This window comes from Amaranthus tricolor, chromosome 10, assembly GCF_026212465.1.
Source record: "Amaranthus tricolor cultivar Red isolate AtriRed21 chromosome 10, ASM2621246v1, whole genome shotgun sequence".
Classification (NCBI taxonomy): domain Eukaryota; kingdom Viridiplantae; phylum Streptophyta; class Magnoliopsida; order Caryophyllales; family Amaranthaceae; genus Amaranthus; species Amaranthus tricolor.
In genome coordinates, this window is record NC_080056.1 from 14,923,006 (window position 1) to 14,929,402 (window position 6,397).

General features: G+C 26.7%; 1 non-coding gene across 1 annotated transcript; it reads left to right on the forward strand.

Moving 5' to 3' along the window:
* The first annotated feature begins 505 nt into the window (after positions 1-505).
* On the forward strand, positions 506-578 carry TRNAF-GAA (transfer RNA phenylalanine (anticodon GAA)). Its single transcript has one exon. It is a non-coding gene; the product is annotated as a tRNA-Phe (tRNA).
* Positions 579-6,397: the final 5,819 nt, after the last annotated feature.

Below are 6,397 nucleotides of genomic sequence, written 5' to 3' on the forward strand. Positions count from 1 at the left end.
ATTTAAGTGATATTTGTTTAGTTCGTTTTAGTATATACTATAGAGTTTTTTTTAGTATTTTTGATTGGATCCACTACTAATGGTATTATATGGGCAAATGTATGGAAAATTATACATTATACTAACAAGCTTAGAAAATTCCAAGTGTCGTCACAATTAAAGAGAGTTTGTCAAATGAAACTCAATTATTGGCTAAAGAAAAACCACCACACATTTAATCTAGAGTAATATCTCTACCTTTAAAGTATCTTTGTCTAGCATTTATTTATAGTTAAATTGAGTAAGTTAGAGAATATATTATACTGCATAATATATTGGTGCTAATTTTCAAAAATATGGGGTAATTTTATGCATAAAACTATCAAAATTGAGTAAATCTATTGCATAATATCTCTGACTTTATTTATTTAATATTACATATTTATGTATGTTGATGTTAAAAACTTGCACAGGTTTCCACTCTAATATTGAATGATTAGTTCAATTTATCAATAATTATTAATTAGCGAGGATAGCTCAGTTGGGAGAGCGTCAGACTGAAGATCTGAAGGCCGCGTGTTCGATCCACGCTCATCGCATTTTTTTAATTTTTTAAAATTACATTTATTAAAATATCTATCACTTAATTCGATTAACTAATGAGATGATTGAATATGAGTCGATCATACTTCTATGTTAACAATTGGTTTAGGTTTACAGCAGCTCAATCTAAATTTTGTTCGGGATAAATCAGTTTTAGTCGGATCGAGTTCGGTTTCGAGCATAATTCAGGTAGGATATCACTCAGGTCGCTCATTATTAGGTTCGGGTAATCTTGGTTAGCGGTTATGTGTCGGTTACAAAAATCAGTCACAACTCGGGTTCAGTTTTCCCATTTTTCGGTTGTCAACCGGTTCGGGTACGACTTCGATTCGAATAATGTCGATTCGATAAACCTAAAAAAAAGGAACACATTATCGGGTCGATTCACTTCGATTTCGGTTTGGATTATCGGGTCGAATCAGTTTTGAACGCCTCTAAAAATAACCTAGAGTGTTATTGTAATATTGTCAAATTTCATATTCATTAAAACTCTAGTTTTATAGCTCAAATTAGTAAAATTGTCGAATAGATTATCGATGGCAGCCATGGAAGCTTCATCAAATGAGGAAGGAGGTGTCTTTTAAGGGTCACGTGACGGTCAAAGGTTAAAATTAACGGTCAACTGTTAAAATCCTTTAAAAGGTAGTGTTTTGCAAAGAATTATATTATATAAGGTAGTTTTTTGCAAAGAATTTTAGATAAGGTAGTTTTTTGCAATCAATATTATCCCTTTAATTTAGGAATTTAAGATAATGCGTTATTTTAATTAGTATTCAAAATTCAAATCAATCTTTATTTTTGCATTATGATTTTCTACCGGAGTAATCATCAAAGTTATTGTTAGTTTGGTTGAATTGAATTGGTTGTAGTTGTCATTGTGAATCTCGTACTTGTATCATCAATCATCATCATCATTATTATTATTATTATTATTATTATTATTATTATTATTATTATTATTTTCTTTTCTTTACTTGTTTTTTCTGGGTTTGTAAAACAAAAAATTCTCATTTTCTCAAGACGGGAGCAAATACTGAAAAACGTTTTTAGTACTGTAGTTTTGATGTTTAATTATTCCTTTTTATTTTTCATATTCAAATTTCAAAATTTTCTTTTTCAAAAAATCTCAATTATTTATTAAATATTAAATAAACTAGTAAACTACTCAATTAGTATTACAAGTATACATAATTAAGTTTTCAGATACGGATTTCCTATTTTCTTCTTTACTCTATAATATTGTTCAATTATTAAAATATACTCTAACTTATTTATAAAACAAATATTTTTAAAAAATGTTTTTTTAATGTCAAAGAATTTCAATAATGTACTCCATTAAGTTATTCAATGATTGTCATATGACTATAATACGAGTATATTTGAAGATGTGTTGCACATATATATTAAAATTTTGATGAAAGATTTTTGTAAAAGTATTTATTGTTTGAGCAATTTAACTAATTAGATATAATAAATTAGTATTAGTTTAAGCATTTTTTTGTCTCCTTTTGTTTTCATCAATTTTTGAAAATAAACATTGAATATTGTTTAAGTAATGAAACGTGAAAGAGCAAAAGATACTTAAAATACTTGGATATATAAGGTGTACTTGGGGAGAACTATCAGTATGCTGAAAGTGCTTATGATCTTTCTGCTGATGAGACCTTAAATCTTGCAATACAGCGTTAGCCTTGCCCGGGGTGGTTTTCTTGGAAAATCCTTATGACGCTCAAGTCAGATCGGAAAACAGAAATCAATGAATGTATGATAATATAATGAATGCAAGATTAACGAATTGAAGGATGAGTTCAGATCAATTGAAGGAATATTTGGTTAAGTATATATTCTAAGTAGGAGGCCAGTGTATTTGTAGAGTAACGGTAGGAATATAAAAGCTTAGAGATAAATGAATGATGCAACATGTATTTATAATGGTAGAATGAAGGCTAGTTAAATGGACATCATGTGTATAACGCGTGGTAATGGTAGGTCATGGTGAGTAGTGAGCAGTTTTATAAAAATGATATCGCGCATGTTTTATAAAAGTTCGATGCTACCATGTAGACTTTCCCTTAATAAATTTGAAACCATGTTGCTAACATGTAGAAAAATCATAAAAAATGAATATTTACCTAAAATAATCCAATCTTTTTATGATTTTCCTACATTAATCCCAAATATTGATTAACCATGAATAATCCCAACTTTAGGGGTTTTTGCTTAGAGTAAACTTGGGGTTAACCAATGACCTGCTCTAGTAGGTAACTCACCAAAAAAAAGTAAACTGAAAATTATTGTAAAATTAGAGAAAAATTTAAATATTCACATAAAAAAATTTTGCATGATAAAAAATCACATTTTTTTTCTACATTTAAAAAAAATGCTTTTCAAAAATTTATTTTAGTTTATCTTTTTTTTATAAAAAATAAACTTGCCATAACAAGTAATCCGATTACTAGGTTCACTATATGAAAATAACTCCCAAATTTAGGATTATTCATAGTAATCAATAGGTGGGATTATTATCGAAAATTCATAAAAAAGTTAGATTATTATAAATAATTTTTCCTAAAAAAAGTGCTACAACTCATGTTTTGCCAAACTTCATTGCTACTATAGAGAATTTTCCTATTTATTTTTAACTGTTAAATTAGGTTGGACTTATTGTAAATGCCAACATATTAACGGGGGGACACAAGTGCACACACTTCATAAGCCAAAGAGATATATACCATCCCAAAACCATATGGCAATAGGAAAAAGGTCTCTAGTAGCTTATGGATGTGGGATAACTCATCCCAACATTAACCATATCATAATTTTTGTTTTTGGTAGTTAAACAACCATCATTAGGGTGGTCTTATGCATAATTACTAAAAAGACAGAAATGGTATTGAAATTAAAATTGATCAGATATTACCACTTCCATTAAGAAAAAGATGCAACATTAGATGATGTGAGGCGACATATTGCATGAATCAAATGGTGATAACAAGTACAATGACAATGGTTTTTCATAAGTGAAGTTACCAGTAAAAGATAATACTATAGGAGTGTCTCGTAAAAATTTTAAGTCTAAAATAGTCCATTTAGTATTTATTTAATATTATATTATTTTTGGTTAATTGTTTTTTTTTTAATTCACAAGGGTCCATAGATAATCATATAGGCTTATCCAATGATCAAACTCCAAACCTACTTTTCATATAAGGGTCTTATAAAAGTTATATTGCTCAAATAACATCATTTAATAATTATTTTATATTTGAACATTTTACGCTCTACCGTTAAGGAAATGAACCTAAATGATTTTCTAACTTTTCTCTACTGTGAAGTTCATATAAACACAATCCTAAAGTTTCTAAGCTCATACAAAATTCATTCACAATAATAAACTACACAAAAACATCACAAAACACCATTCTTACGTAATAGAAATTTATAAAATTTACATGTATGCACATTAACGCAAAAATACACATAATAAAACATATATCCATCAATAATACCATATAAATGAAAATTTTTCAGATTTATATATTTATCATTTGTGACTTTAATTTAATATCATTTAGGGAAATAATCACAATCCTTGAAAACTTTGAATATAGGCATATGAATAACATTTCTAACATTAATATATATAAAAATATCATAGATTTTCAATGTATAACATGTGTATATTTAACTTAGAGTAAACACTTTATTGTCATATCTTTCACATATTTAAATAAATATAATATAAATACAAAGTAAGAAGGTTAATAAGTATGTTCTATTAGTCACCGATGAAGAGAATTAATATGAAAGGGGAACTCCAAAATAAGAGAACATAAGCTCCAAGAATAATCTTCAAGGTTTCAAGAATAATAATCCAAGCTCTCAAAATAATACTCTCTCCGTTTCTTAATGAAGTTCTCACTAGTAATGTTCACGAGGAATTAAGAAAAATAGAATCTTGTAGATAGTTGATATAGTATTTTATGGAATAATAGATTTTACAGAGGAAAAATAGAAACCATAAATATTATAAAAAATAGTAAAAGAAAGTTAATGGAAAAAATATGTGGAACATAACTAATAAAAAATTATTTTTATAAAGTTAGTGAGAAACATGTGAAAACCATAAGGAATATATAAATTGTTAAATTAAAGTTAGTGAAAGATATATGTGGATCGTAAGCATTACTAAAATATCAAAATGAGGATGAATAAAGTTGTTATTGTCCAAAATTTATGATATAATTCAAATGAAACACTGTAAAATGACAAATGAGAATGTTTTTAAGGAACGGAGGGAGTAATAGTAGAAACATACAAAAGTTGATGATTTCTACTTAGAAAATAACAACTCTATTTTCTATATTTATTACTAACTCCAATTCTCAATCAACATTCAACATAAAGTTCAAATCTCTCAACATCATAAGTCGCTTTTCGACATGTCTTACTTAAATGCAGATAACCTCTAATTCCGAGCCAAATCCAATGATTTAAGAGTCTAATTACTCACAACTCCAAGTCCCATATTTTTTAAGAACAAACTATGGTGTTAAAATAAGTAGAAGGTGGCCGAAAATCCACAAAACCCAAGGTGTTCAAAATTGGCTTACTCTTAGTTGTCCGAAATGTTTGAGGGCAAAACATAATCTTTAATGCTCCAATTAATGCAATTGTTGGGGTGAAATATATATATATATATATATATATATATATATATATATATGTGTGTGTGTGTGTGTGTGTGTGTGTGTGTGTGTGTGTGTGTGTGTGTGTGTGTGTGTGTGTGTGTGTGTGTGTGTGTGTCTGTGTGTGTGCGCACGCGCGCATATATATATATATATATATATATATATATATATATATATATATATATATATATATATATATATATATATATATATATATATATATATATATATATATATATATACATATATATATATATATATACATATATATATATACATATATATATATATATATATATATATATGTATGTATATATATATATATATATATATATATATATATATATATATATATATATATATATATATATATGTATGTATATATATATATATATATATATATATATATATATATATATATATATATATATATATATATGTATATATATATATATATATACATACATATATATATATATATATATATATATATATATATATATATATATATATATATATATATATATATATATATATATATATATCAAATGGTGATGAATACAATTTTCATGAAAAAAATTAATCCCATTATTTAAACTAAAATGGCCATTAGTACAAACAAGAATAATATACATTCAACAGGATAATGCTGCTTATATATGCAAGTCAATTATGCAGATTCCATGCAAGTAGATCATCAGACTTAGACTATTCTATGTACGCTTGTTATAACTTATATCGTACATAATTTCAAAGCTTTAACGCTATTGTACGCCTATTTATATGACTCACAATCTATTTCAAAAGATGGTAGAGTTTGGTTTCTATTCGGGGAAAAAGGTTGAAACTGATGACATTTGAATGGTGAGTTACATAAATAGGCATACAACAGCCTTAAAGCTTCAAAATTAGCGTTTGCTAACGTTTAATGTGCAAAAAGGTCACGGTGGAACAATTTGGTAAACCTTAGGGTTACCGCGTGGATTTTTTTAAAGTTTTGGTTACTACGTGGAAAACCCAAAACTTCATGATTATCATGTGGAATTTCCTTTTTTTTTTTATTGATATTTACTGTATATTCTCTATGGTAAGTAGGTTCATCAATTATGGTCAACAAACAATAT